Source organism: Halichoerus grypus, chromosome 9, assembly GCF_964656455.1.
Source record: "Halichoerus grypus chromosome 9, mHalGry1.hap1.1, whole genome shotgun sequence".
Taxonomy (NCBI): Eukaryota; Metazoa; Chordata; class Mammalia; order Carnivora; family Phocidae; genus Halichoerus; species Halichoerus grypus.
This window is the reverse complement of record NC_135720.1, coordinates 68023366-68038244: the sequence shown is the minus strand read 5'-3', so window position 1 is coordinate 68038244 and position 14879 is coordinate 68023366. Positions and strand designations below refer to the sequence as shown.

Genomic DNA, 14879 nt, shown 5'->3' with positions numbered 1-14879 from the left:
CGTTCTTTTTTTAATATTGAATAATATTCCATTGTATTATATATCACATTACACATGTGATGAGGTACGTGTGTATTATATATCACATTTTGTTTATCCATTCAACAGTAGAGGGACATTTGGATTGTTTCCAGTTTAGGGTGATTATGAATAAGGCTGCCATGAACATTCACGTCCTATAAGTCTTTGTGTGCACATACATTTTTATTTCTCTTGGGTACATACCTAGGAATGGAATTACTGGACCATAAGTATATGTTTAACTTGTTAAGAAACCACCAACTGTTTCCAAAGTGTTTTTACCATTTTACATTCCAATCAGCAATACCCGAGGGTTCCAGTTTCTTGATGTCCTCTGTCTACATTTGGTATTGTCATCTTTTTGATCAGGGCTGTTCCAGTGGGTATGTAGTAATATCTCCTTATAATTTTCAAGTGCATTTCCCTAATGACTAATGACGTTGAGTATCTCTTCATGTCCTGAAGGTTTCTTATTAGGAAAAATATTTGAAATGATAGAATTTTGAGTGGGAAATCTGAAAACCAAAAAACTATGACTTGAGGCACATGTCTAAATATTCTTCGCTAGGGTTTATAGGACAGTGTTTCTCATTGCAAACTGCTTGCAGAATCACCCAGAGTATTTGTTTAAGATGCACATTCTCCCTCGCCTGCAGAATTGATGCCCATGGAGGGGTTCCAAAACCCACATTTTTTTTTTTTTTTTTTTTGCAGTTTTATACCTTTATTTGACAATCAGCGATTAGTTCTCATCCACATTAAGTGTCTGTAGATTTTTGAAAGTGGTGACAGGTACATAGGTAACCAGTGTGTAGAGCTTGTTTGGTGAATCTTCATCCTCGTTACGTTTTCTGGACAACCGCACATGGATACGGTATGGAATATTCCTTATTCCTTTGGCCCAGACAGCTTTGTTGAGCCTGGTGTCAATGCGCACATCTGGCAAATTTCCGGATCTCTTTGAGTGCCCAAGGGGCACGCTTCTTGAAACCAACTCCATGGATGCACTTGTGAATGTTGATGGTGTATTCTCTGGTCACTACCTTGTTGATGGCAGAACGGCTCTTTTTCTTCTCACCACCCTTTTTCGCGGGAGCCATTCCTCTGGGCCCTGATGGAAAGACCCCAAACCCACATTTTTAACTGCCCTTTCCCTGGTTGATTCTCATGCACACGGGAGTTTGAGAGCCAGCACCCTAAGCCCAAGGCACTTATGCTCACCTGGTGACCATGTAAGCATGGACTGCAGGTCCAGAGTCACCACTACTAGGTGAGGGCCCTAAGAAACAAGAAGCCTGTGGGAGAACTTTGCCCCAAGCATCATGAACTCAGTGTGTAAACCTTCAGGAAAACCATCTTTCTGACTCTAGATTTCTTCTTCTGGACATGGAAAAATTAAAACTCATCAGACACAATGTACATAATCATTGTGTGTTGTTAGAATCGCAAGAACCTGGTTCTCACCTCCTTGATAAGGTAGATGAACACAGACCCAAGAATGTCCATAGAATTAAGTGCACTGAGCTCAAACATGAGAACCCTGTCTCAACCAACCCCACGAAAACATTAGGCATTTTCGATAAGGAAAGCTCTTTTTTAGTATGGTTTCCAGAAAGAAGGCTTTAGCTTTGTCATCAGGTCAAAGAAAAACTCATTAGTGAATGGCTTCTGTCCTTTGCTCAGGATTGAGTCTGGTGGTCCAGGATGGATGAAGTGTCCTAATCAATGTCACCAGTTCCTCAGATACTTACCTTCGAAGGCAGACCGACCTAAGGGATTTAAAAACTCTCTTAGACTTGGGGTTCATTGTCATCAACGGGTCATGCTGTATGCGTACGTGTGTAAGCACTAGGGCTGTTACCCAAAAAAATAAGAAGAGCCTTGGCTCTTCTTTGGCAGACTATTCCAGTTTAAAAGGACGGGTTTAGGACTCAAAGGGACACATTCTTTGTACACCATGATAATGGCTCAAAGCAGAAAATGTTAATGAACTTGATAGGAAAGGGTTCAAAGAGCTTAGAATGGAGGTGGGGCTGACGGCCTGGAATTTTACCAAGGAACTGCTTTTCTTTCCATAAAGGAGAGGCTAAAAAGGGAATCTTCCCATTCGTTCTTCAAACTAGTTTTAAATATATTAGGAAAAATATATATACATGCAACAAACCTCCCACCCAGACACCCTCCCACTGGCTGGTAATTCTATTTGAATGGTCCGTGGGTGGCATCCTAGGCAGCCCATATCTCATTGTGCTACTCTCTGCACCTCCAGGGACATTCCCAGTCCACACATCTGATGGCAGGGCCGCCTCTCCCCGCGCTCTCTGTGGGACCCTTTCCCTCCAAATGGCTACTGAGAGGCTTTGTGAAGTAGAATTGCCTTGTAGGAACCCAGAAATGAAAACATTTTTGGAATCACTCTGCACAAATTACTTGGCACTGCAAATTGGAAGAATTAGCAAACCTTTGTGACGAAGGAATGCTGAACGTGAAACAACTTGAGAATGGAATAAAAATGGACCTATTATTCTTTGATTCAATTAAAGTGCACATAATCTATTCAATATGCGTTTGCCAAGCCATATATTTATCTGTGCTGTTGGAGAGGGCGCGGCTACTCCAAAGCAAGACCCATTCATGCCAGCCCTGCCCCTCACCAACCTTGGAATGAAAGGAACAAGCAGTTCCTTTGAATGGAGGAGAACTAACTCAGTTGCACAATATCTAGCACACAAGTAAAACCACGCCAGTAACACTGGGTTATTTTTTGTAATGGTCACAGATTTTTACAGAAATCAGTGACAGAGAAATGGATCATCTGAAATAATGCGATTTAGCGATGTGACTTTCTTTCCCTTTAGATAAGTCAAAATTATGGACATACTGTTCCCTGTATTTGTCCAGATGGTAAACTAGAGACGTTGGTTGGAAGTGAGCTTTAAAATTGGCACAAAGTTAAAATTTCTGTCCTCCTAAAACAAAAATATCAAGTGGCCTGGTAATAATTTCACATTTTCAAAAGGCTATGAAATCTTTTTCTAGCTTATCTATCCATATCATTTTTAAAATGTGATCTGTATAGTTATCATTAACGTTCACCCTCTGGGGAATGAGTAACCAGTGACTTCAGGCTGCCACAAGAACTTAATGGGACTATAAAGATGCCGTAGGTCTTGCTCTTTCCATGCAGGTGGGGGGAACCCTTCTCTTCCAACTCCTTGTCAGCTTGGCCCGAAATCACTGCATGTCAAGTGTGTGCAGAAAATAGCACATAGTTATGTCCTTGCCCTACAGCTCTCATTCACCAGAGACTTCTTTTAGGTATTATTTTCTTCTGTCTCTTCTTTCTCTCTCTCTCTGCCTCTCTGCATTTGTTTTTCCTTTGAGAGTCATATTTGCTGTAACACAAATACTTGCTTTTATTCCTCAAACTTTTCTGATTCTTAGAATATTCAGGTTGGCAGTGTCTTGACATTCATGTATACAAAGTTTCTTCTCTTTCAACTTTGAGTGTCTTCCATGTTAGGACTCTTCTTTGGGGGGAGTGGTAAGTTTTACATTTTGAAATAATTTCAGAATTTCTGAAAAGTTGCGAGAATAGTGCAAAGAATTCCCATGTACCCTTCACCCAGATTCTCCAATGGTTACCACGTTCACACATTTGCTCTATCATTTTCTCTCCGCGCGTATACATATTTTTTAGTTTTTGTCTGAACCGTTTGAGAGTAAGTTGCAACATGACGCCCCTTTACTCCTACAGACTTCAGTGTGTATCTTACTCTGAAAAGTATTGCACTTCAATGCTGAAAAAAGAAAAAGCAGATAAGCAAAAAGAAGGAAATTAAAATCCATCTGGATTCTTTCTACCCAGAAATAAGCGTTTTGCTGTATACTCTTCCAGTTCTTTTCTATGCATATATTCAAATTTCTTACACAAATGTGACATTATGTGTACAATTCTAAGCCCTGCTTTTAGAGGCTCCATAGCACAGAGCTCTGGTCCTGGAGTCAGCCTGGGTTCAAATCCCTTGACTACAGATAATGCTATCTGTATTCACTTCCTGTGGCTGCCATAACCAATGACCACAAACTGGGTGGCTTAAAACAGCAGAAATTTATTGTCTCTTAGTTCAGAAGTCCAGAAGTCTAAAATCAAAGTGTCGGCAAGGTTGGTTCCTTCTGGAGCTCTGAGGGAGAATCTGTTGCCTCCCTTTCTCTCCTAGCTTCTGGTGGCTGCCAAGCAACCCTTGGCCTTCCTCAGCTTGTAGATGCAGGACTCCAATCTCTGCCTCCATCCTCATGTAGACTTCTACCCTGTGTCTCTACGTGTCTCAAACTGCTCTCTCCTTTCTCATATAAGGATACCAGTCATTGATGAAGCCAGGATGACTTCATCTTGAGATCCCTAATTACTTACCTCTGCAAAAATCCCATTTCTAAATAAGGTCACCTTCTGAGGTTCCGAATGAACATGAATTGCAGGGGGCCACTATTTATCTCATTATATGAGCACCATGTTCATGGATAAGGACTTTTACCTTTCTACGTGTAAGTTCCTGAGTGTTTTAAGGATTAAATGTAATAACACACATAAAGCAATTAGCACCACACCTAGAACATAGTAAGCATTCAATAAATGCTAGCTATTGATTATGGCAATAACATGGCTATAACATATTCAATCAATAACCTATTTACTATTTAGATTTTTCCAGTTTTGTGTTATGAAAAGCTCCTCATAAATATCCCTATGACTTTATTTTTGCAACATTTTTACATATTGATGATTATTTCCTTAGCATAAATTCATAGGCATAGGTCATAAAATTCTAAGGTTTTTGATTTAATAATTCCTTTCTTGGACCACATGGTTTTATGACTGACTTTCATTGTCCATTTTGGGAAATCATCTTTTGCACAGCAGTCTGGAAAGCTTAATTACCATTCCTGGAAATACACACTATGCTGAAGTTCTGAAAATGTTGGTGCCTGTTCCCTAGGTGATTCTTCTCCCCTGGGGGCACAGCATGGCCTAGGAAGGAGACACACAGCAGGACAGGTCACTGGGGGCCGAGGAGGGGCGAGGCATGAGAGGTACCAAATCTGAAGCAAAGCCACTGGATTCTGCAAAGCAGTTTTGAACACTCCAGTAGACGGTAAACCACAACAACCGTGGCAGGAAAACAGCCCACCACAAATAAAAGCCGAAAGCTCCAGATGACACTCCGGTGTTCACGTCTTAATAAGAAATTGCTCAGCAGTTCAAACCTCCGGGTTCAAAGCCCTCACCACACGTGGAGGATCCTGAGAGGCCATCTTTCCGGGGTAACCCTCAGGCCACAGGTGACTCCGGGCCCACTTGTCAGTCCCCCTCCCTCTTCCTCCTAGGCACGGAGGTAAGGTGGGGTGAGCAGAGAAAGGACGGGGCCTTATGCCGTGTTTCCTGCGGCAGCTGGAGGTCTTTGGTTTCCAGTTTTAAGTACGCTCTTCCCTGGGTCAGAACACAGACAGCTTCCTACAAATGCACCTGCAAACCAGGTCAGACAACACTGAGGCACCGGCGTTTGACAGTTTCCTCTTTGAGCAAACGCACAAACCTTTAGTCAGCTTCTTTTGCCCACAGTTAGAAAATATTACCAGTGCAGGTGACCACAAGTGGTATTTAAAAACATCTTGACAGTTTGGTGGGGCGGGGGGGCACAGAACAGAGCAGCACTCCCCCCACACATACACACATACACGCCCGGCTTTACTCCACCTCCCACACAAAACTACTTTTCTTTTGATTGACACTCTTTTGTAAAATAATGTTTGAAATAGTTCTAAAGTCACAAATTTGGAGGTGAGTGAGTCTATCTGAAAAATCTATATTTAGCTTTGCAATGGGCTTGTAAAAACTTGTTTTTATTTTGATTGTTGTGGGTTCACACCTCTGGAGTTTCGTTTTGACTTTTCGGGTTAAATGAGTTTCAAAATGAAACTCCTCCAATTGTCAAATTTTCCCCCAAGTTTTAATTTAAAAACTGGAGGCTTTCTTATTCCATAGATTCTGATTACTAGTCTTTCTCCAGAATTCCTCTCCTCTCCTGGTAGCAAGCTAGTCAACTATATCCCTCCTGCTGCGTGTTTAATGCGTTCTTTTTTCTTAATGCCTTGGGAAATAATGAGCAGAGGCCAAGGGAAAGCCCTTGGTTGAAGTGTCAAAAGAGCTGAGCTCATATTCTTTTTTTTTTTTTTTCAAGATTTTATTTTTAAGTAATGTCTACACCCAATGTGGGGCTCAGACTTATAACCCCGAGATCAAGAGTTGCATGTTCTACTGACTGAGCCAGCTGGGCACCCCTTGAGCTCATATTCTTGATCCTGGGTGGCAAAGTAAACTTGATCAGACCCAAGCCTCAGTTTCCCCCCTGGAGAAATGGGGTGCAAATAAGATCTCCTCTCTATTTTTTAAGGGTGCCGTGACCAAAAAACCAAGTTGAACTTGATTGTCTATTAAGGAATAATATTCCTTCTATGTGAAAGTTGTTGTCCTTATAGGGAGGATTCATCCACCAAATGGTTTTATAAGCATTTGAAGCTTCAGGATTTGACACGGAAGTTCCAGAGTGAATTCCTGCTGCCCCAGAAAAGTACAGCCTCAGAGAGATCCTCTGATTGGCAAAGAGAAGAATGAATTTTTAAGCCAATCTAAAGAGTTAATAAGGTGAACGAGCTAATCAACACTCTCTACTTCCCTCTATTATCACAATTTATTAGGATTACTTTTTTAATGTCTGTTAAGCATTCTGCAAAATGTTTAATAAGCTACAGCTATATTCAGCTTGTGTTCATTTCCCATTGTTGCTGTAACAAAGGACCATAAACTGAGTGGCTTTAAGCACAATGCAAATTTATTATCTTTTTGTTTGGGAGGTCAGAAGTCCGAAATCAGTTTCACTGGGGCAATTGCAAGGTGTTGTAGGGCTGTGTGCCTCCCGGAGGCCCCCGGGGGGAGAATCTGTTTCCTGCCTTTTCCAGCTTCGAAAGACCGCCAGTTTTCCTCAGCTTGTGGCCCTGCATTACTGTGACCTTTCATAAGAACCTTTATGATTACACTGGACCCAACTGGATAATTCAGAATGACCTCCCCATCTTAAGATCCTTAACTTTGTCACTTCTGCTGAGTCCCTTCTGCCAACAACACACTCGCAGCTTCCATGGGTCAGGATGAAGACAGCTTTGGTGGACCCGTCGTGTGGCCTGCCACATGCTACAAAGGCAGGAACCCCATCTCCCCTGCTCCGTCTTGACCCCAGTACCTAACACACACCTACATCATAGCAGGCACTGAATATATATACATGGAACGAATGGGAGAAACAGATGATGCCTGCTGGTAGATGCTCAATGAACACCTAGCGTGAGCCAGACCCCAGGGGCGCAGAGCTGTCTTGGAGCACACAGCCCGGAAGGCAGACAGTCGAGGAGGAAACTGAAAGGAGCAAAAGTCGGCCCTGGGTGTCCAGAGCCCAGAGGAGCAAGGGCACGGTAACAATTCTGTGTGTATCCTCGCAGTTTCCCCCTTGAGCTATTGGCTGCAGTCTTCTCTAAGAAGTCTTTGAACACATTCCCCTTGGCAACAGTGATTAATTATATTCAGATTTATTTCTTTATTTCTAGCCCCCCTCCTCCCCGTCCCCCCAGGTACTCTTCTGATGTGCTAAGAATTTCTACTGAGAATTAGGAAGAGATTCCATGTTGAGGCTCTGCAGACCCTCCCATCCCCATCCACGCGCCCCGCTCAGGGAAAGCTCAGGTGGCTTAAGGGGGGGGTCTGAAGTGTAGCTCAGAAGCACAGAACAGGTTAAATGGGTTTCCTGAGCCAGCCCGGTAACCTAAGCCCTGTAGCTTATTGGTTTTATGTGTAAATGTATTTCACATTTCAAATAGAGCCGACATACATGTGACACTTCAGAGTCCACCTGTTAGCAAGTTACAGACTGCCTGCTCGTGCACTGGTGTCGGAACCTGAATTTCCAGGACTCATTTCAGGACAACTCAGCCGAGTTACAGAGTACCATACAGTTGTGCAGATGTAGGCCTTCGAAGGGTCCGATAGTCATCACCTGTGTGACTTAGACTTGGGGCTTTTTGCATTTCTCCCATTTTCCCCTTCTCTGTCTCTGTCTCTCTCTCTCTTGCAGTCTGAAAGGGAGTCCACTTTGTCTAGTGGATAAGCAGCAAGCTCAGAGGAGGAGGTCAATGGGAGGCTGAGGATAGAGAGCTCCAGAGGCTGCAGGTGGCCATGGAAGACACGAGTGGGATACACCAGCTGCTAGAGGACAGGCCAGGTCCAAATGCAGGTCACTCAAAAGATGAAGACTGTCTGATATTTGCAAACCCACATCCCCCCTGCCCTAAGGACACTGGGCTCTTGCAGAAATACATATTTACCCATTTTTGAAAGGTTGATGGGTCTTCCCAGAGTTTGAAGGGGTGTCTCTATTGTTCAAAAGGTATGAGTTAAATTGTGAACACATTTGGTTCAAGTTTAGTTTTGCAAACTTTTCCTCTACAACTTCTCATAGGCAGTCCTATTAGCTGATAGCACTCCGGAGCACAAACGTTTCTGTGCTGCTACCCTTTCGGTGGTGGATGTTGGAAAAAATACAGAGTGCTAATCCCACACACCTGCTTTCAATTCTGCCCACATGGGTTTGGAGTAGGAGGTCTGTTCACTCCGAATATTTCTACACGGTTTTCAAAACCTGCATTTTTCCATGCTAACACATCTCCGCTTGTCGGCACCTAATTGAACACACACACACACACACACACACACACACACACACACACACCATGTGTTCACATGCCTACCATTTATGTTCAGAGAGGGGTCTGTGAGTGTGTGCTAGGATGACCACTAGATGGCAGTATATGAAACACTCCCAGTGTGCTCAGGGGAAGGAAGTTTGAGGACTACCCAGAGCTGGGGTTCCCAGATGTTAATCTGTAAAATTTTTTAAAGAGAAAAAGAAAAGGGGAGCCCTGCTTAGGGCTTAAGATACAAATAAACTTCCACTGTTTCCTAAGGGAAACATTTTAACCACAAAGAAATAGGAAAGACAGAATCTAAACATTAGGGATCGTCCTCTAAATCTAATAAATGTAGCTTTATGGAAAACTGACCACATTATCCTTTTGTTTTCATTTTGATGCCAACCAAGGAAAGGGTCATCATGAACAAACATTTGGGAAATAAACCTTGAGGAACATTTTCAATTCCAGGATTGTTTCCATGAGTGAAATCAAGATCCTTGGGTTCTCACTGTCTTATCTCCAAATTGACCCTAAGACCTAAGGATTTCCATCCAGAGGCACAAAAGAGAAGCGGTGATTGCCACTTGATCAAACCGGATTTGCTAAAACTAAGAAGCATATGTCCAGGGGCGCCTGGGTGGCTCAGCTGGTTAAGCGTCTGCCTTTGGCTCAAGTCATGATCTCAGGGTCCTGGGATCAAGCCCCACATCAGGCTGGTTCAGCGAGCAGTCTGCTTCTCTCTCTACCTCTTCCTCTGCCCCTCCCCCTGCCCATGCTCTCTCTCTCACAAAAAAAAAAGCGAAAGTGTGTGCCCAGATGAGTACATAGGAATAACCACACATATGCTGGCTGTGTTGTTGAGCCACCTGCCTGATCATCTGGACTACCTCGGTCTTCCTTTGCTTGTCAGAATCAACATGGATCACTGCTAAGCCTCCCCGGCCTTTGGGATGAGCCCATCTACATGAACCTCTGCTGAGACAGGACTGCAGGAACTGACACCGTGCCTGTAGCATTGGTCCAGGCCCTCCATCTTGGCATCTTGCTCTTACTCACCAAAACATTCTGCAATAGAATCTGAGGCGCTATGGCATGCCCCCTTTCTGTGGCAGAGGTAGGATGAGACACCATGCACTGCTAAAGGATGTCTCACGACTATCTTGAGATAAAGTATAGGCTTTCAATCAGGGAGACCTGGACTCTAATTCTAGGGCGTGGGCAAATAGTTTCAACTCTACCCCTCAGTGTCCTGGAGATCAGGGTAGTAAGAGTGTACACCTCTCAGTCATAGAGTAAGTGAGGTGATCGATGTTAAGTGCGTAATGGAGTACTTACTGTGTGCTCCATATGCATTAACAAGTCTTAATCATATAATTAATTTTAGTGCTGGGTGCTCCTTTCTAGGACCAGACAGCCTGGTTCACCCCAAAAGATGCCCTTCGTTGCCATTTGAATGCTACACACAATGTTCCGGAAGAAATTTGCTCCCTGTAAATTGCGACCTCTGAGTCTCTGATTTCCTTGGAACAGTACTTCCTCCGTAGCTGGTCACATCACCCGAAGTGACTGGGACGTTAAGCAGCCTGAGGATTTGGTTCTGCAGCACAGTGCAGGGGACCTGGGATATCTCCTTCTAGGATTCCAGGCAGCCCTGCTTACTCACAGGGATGGCAACTACTTGGTATTCGAAGGGTGGGCAGTCCAATTAAGCTCTTCCCTTATTCACTGTACTTAATTCAGTAGAAAGTCCCATTGCTGGTATCTCCCCCAGCAAAACTATGCAGCCTCTGGTAAGGTTGGAGAACTCAGAGAAAACTCCAGATAACCAAGCACACTGAAACTGATACCACGACACTGGAGTTGTGGGTTGACTAAGCCCAGCCTGATTAGGAAACCCCTCACTTGTCATTGCCACAGAGCGTGGATGGTAAGGCCTCCCTGGAAGGCTGTGCTTGTACTGCCACCTAGTGGTTACAAGAAGTTAGACCGGGTCTGGGGAGGATTCCGGACCCGACAGTCAGACCCAGCTGTGCAGTTACTACAAAGAGCCGGTATCTTCCTCATGGAAATTTTGTAAGATGAACATTTTATTCAGCTTTGCAAGTTAATCCCCGGTTTAATTTAATCCCATCATCCCCCCAAAGCATTGAAACACTGAGATTCAAGGTAGAGCCAAAAGACCAGCCTGGGAGTCATTTGAGTTCATTTGGGTCACTAGCTCCTTTGGAGAAGTGTCTTAAACCTTCCATTTTCTCTTAGGAAAGTGGAAGTTAACACCAGCAGGGTTTAGGTGGCTGTGAGGCTCAAGTGTGAAGCCCTTTTATAAATTGCATGATGTTCTCCTCTAACATCGGGCTCCCCCATTTCACCTGGATTCTGCCTCTCCAAACCCCGATGCCCACATCCACCCTTCAGTAAAACCAACCAGCCAATCTCTTCTTCTTCCCCAGGAAGTGGAGACCCCCCTCCCTTGATAGTGCTGAAAATAAAAAATAAAAACCAAATAAAAAGTGGGAAAGATCCAACCCAAGATGTGCTCATGGAGAGAGTTCATAATAAAAAGAGTCAGTGGATATCCCTGCCATTCACAGTCACCCATTTACCAGGATAAAACTTCATTTAAAGGGCAATACACACTCTTGAGGTGGGTTGACAGCAGACAGAACATACAGAGTTTATGCCGAATGGTGGCCCCTGCAGGTGGAGAGCAAGGGCTCTGCTTGTCTTCCCCAGCCTCAGCCCGGGCCCTGGGCATTCCTGTGTGACCTGGGTGGAGACATCCTCAGAACAACTTCCTGCCTGGGTGAGCCCCTCTTTGATCTCTGAAATCTTCCCAGGATTCTGCAAAGCTCTCCTAAGCTCAGTCCCTGCCTCTCATTTTCCATGGGGCTGGCTGTGGCTGTGAGTGGGTCCTGTGCCCCAGCTGACCTCTAGGCAGAGGTCTCCCAAATTGCTTGATTGTGCATGCCTATCTGTAAAATCACTTTAAGCATATGCCTAACTACAAATTTTTGTGTGTGTGTGTGTGTGTATCATGTATATTATAGAACATTTGCAAAAATAGGTAACCTAAAAGGGTGAGAAATTAATACATAATGTATCATCACCCTTATGCCCTAGACTGAATACAGCCCCTTTTGGGCACCACAGGTCTGGGTGGGTCTGGCCCCTTTCTCTGGCTGTAAGAGCTGTAGTCCAGGCATAGGGAGGTTATATCTCAAGAGCTGGCTTAGATAAGAGAAGTTGAGCATACAAAGCAGATCCTTTCCTGAAGCCGCCACATAAACTCAAGTTGAAGGGGACATTTGCCAGGAAAATTATCAAGGTTTGGGGAGGAACCACAATTCTAAAATACACCTGCCTCAGGGTGTCTCAGAAGAGTGTGGCCCTGCAGGATGGAGAATCCCGGACACAGGCCACTAACCTTCTTGCCCTGTGTCAGAGGATTTCCTGATTCTCCTGAAAGGACTCTTGTCATGATTTGCTTAAGTACAGATGAACAGCTCTCCAGCATCTACTGGATACAAGCACTAATGGTTCATTTACGTACGCTGTATCATTTAATCCCCAAAGCAATCCTGAGAGGTAAGTGAGCACCCCTTTGCATAAGGAAGCTGAGGCTGGGAGAGCTGACGTAATGCCCTCAAGGGCACGTATCCCATTAGAGGTAGGGGTTGCCTATTTCTAAATCCCCAGACTCATGGTACAAATTCAGAATAGTCAAATTTGATAATAATATTAATATAAAATCAGTTAACATTTGTGGATTGCTTTTATAAAACTGTTGCATTTGTTCCTCACAAAAGCATTATGAGTTGATTCTATTATTTAAAAAGGAAACTCAAGCTTAGTGAGGTCATTTGTTCGGAGTTGCCAGTTCTATAAAATTGCGACAATGCGACGTCTGAGCTCAAAGCTGGAAACTGTAACCTTTATTTACTTCCTTCCCCAAGTCAGTTTGCCTCTGCTGACTGGGAGATGGGAATGCTGGACCCAAAGTGCAGCATTCAGAGCTTGCTGAAAAGTTTCTCACACCCCTGAATATTGCCTGTACTGGGAAGGGTTTACTGGAAGGGGTTTCTATTAAATAGATTTAGTCTGATTCGTAGAAGGCAGGGCAAAACCAGGACTTTAGAGTCCATGTGAATCTCTGAACTTGTTTTCTTGCTGTGAAAGGTGGGGACTGGACAAAATACTCTCCAAGATCCCCTTTACCCCTGATTATTATGGTTCTAGAAGGTGGAAAATGGACATTTTTATCTGGAGAAGGGAAAGGTCTGAGAACAGTACCCACCGACTGTGTTCTCCAACTTCTAAGCACATGCTGTTTGTTCTTTTTTAATTTAACTGTCATTTTAAAAAAATCAGTCCTTCATTTAATTCCTGAATTTCAGGGAAATATTCTTTATCTCTGGAGACTTGTTGGTTTCAGAATGTGGGACTGTTCCCTTGTATTAGCTACCTTAAAATATCAAACAATATTCACATGGCCTTGTCCTCTGTGGGTGGTCTTCTCTTCAATTCAGTGACAATTAAGCCAGAGTTTTACTCCAGAACATGCTGAGTCCCCAAAACATAAAATTTGGGAGGTGTATTGAAGTAATAGGTTCAAAAATCCTTCCTAAGAGTTAATAGTCTGTAAACATACTTTTAGCTAATTTTTAAAACTTATCAAGTGTTGCATATGCTCACAAGGGAATATTTACAAATATAAAAATCGAAGCTGGTTTATAAACGTCCCATGATAGTCTGCTGCCTCTAACCTGTAGCACAGGACAGTGAATTTGCACTCATCCCCTAGACTGCACCTGCCTGCAGGTTGGAGGCCACATGTCCCACATCTTATATATGAGACTGAGTAATGACTTTCAATCCATTGTGAAAACATAGGCCAGACATAGGTTTAAAGTTTTGTTTTGTTTTGTTGAGTAGCTGTAGAGCTGAACCATAGGAGTGTAGGATTAGAACTGGGTCTAATCTCCAGCACTTTTTGATCCTGGGCACCTCACTGAGCATCAGTATCCTCATCTGTGAAATGGGACAACGGTAAGGATTCCTTGTCAGGATAGTTGAGGAGATCAAGTGAGGTAATATTTAAGACAATGTGCAAATTAGAGAGCTCCATACAGGTGTTAATTAGTCATTATCTTCATTGCTGGTCCCTCATTTGGCACCTTTTTTCACAGCAATCACGGTACTGAATTCTGGGTAGCCACCATTACCTTAGCTTTACCAGATGTACGTGTTTCCCCCCCTAGATTTATTGTGTTTAAACAATTGATGGATCTACCTAATACCCTTATTTGAAGATGATGTAGAGTCACAGTCTATGTGGTTTTTGTGAGCCAGCAAAGAATAGTTTAATGGTTCAATTAGCTCCTTGAGGAGATACATGGTGCTTGAGATATGCCAAATAAGCAGCATGCAACCTCTGTGGGGAGAAAAGAAGTCAGCCGACTTCTTGTGAAGATACAGCTTCCTGCAGAGCCAGATGTAGTTCGCATTTTCCTCTTGCTTTTTCCCAATAGCAGTGCTCAGGGGGGATAAACTTTACTTAACCTAATTAATTTTAATCACAGCTTTCAAATCTCATACTGTGAAAAGAATTACAAATTGGAATACATTAATAGAAGCCATAGTTTATGCTGTAAGCTAATCATGAAATGTGCATTTACATTTTCTGCATGAGTTTGCAATTACCATTAAAATAAAATTCCGTTATGTCCTTTTAAATTACCAAAATGTGAAGAGCAGGTTGAGCCAGGCCCATTTTTGTGCTAAATTACTAGCAGAATGTCTAAATTTCCCAAGAATTAGACAGCTTCCTTCACTGGAGTTGCAACAAGGAATGATTTCCAGTCGTCCGCTCCAAGCTATTTGTTTTTAAATAATAATCTTTTAGACTAATTGTGCAAATGTCTCACCTGCTTTAACAAGTGGTCCTTTGAGTTTAGTACAGAGGAGAAATTATGTATCTAGATTTAGAAATATATGTGTGTCTGTATGCATACATCCATGTATCTATATACCTGTAGGTGCGTTTAGATTTATACATGGAA

At 43.2% G+C, this 14879-nt stretch overlaps 1 pseudogene; it reads right to left on the bottom strand.

Annotated features, from left to right (window-relative positions):
- Window positions 1-718: 718 nt before the first annotated feature.
- Window positions 719-1125, bottom strand: LOC118549777 (large ribosomal subunit protein eL31 pseudogene; annotated as a pseudogene).
- Between the last annotated feature and the right edge of the window lie 13754 nt (window positions 1126-14879).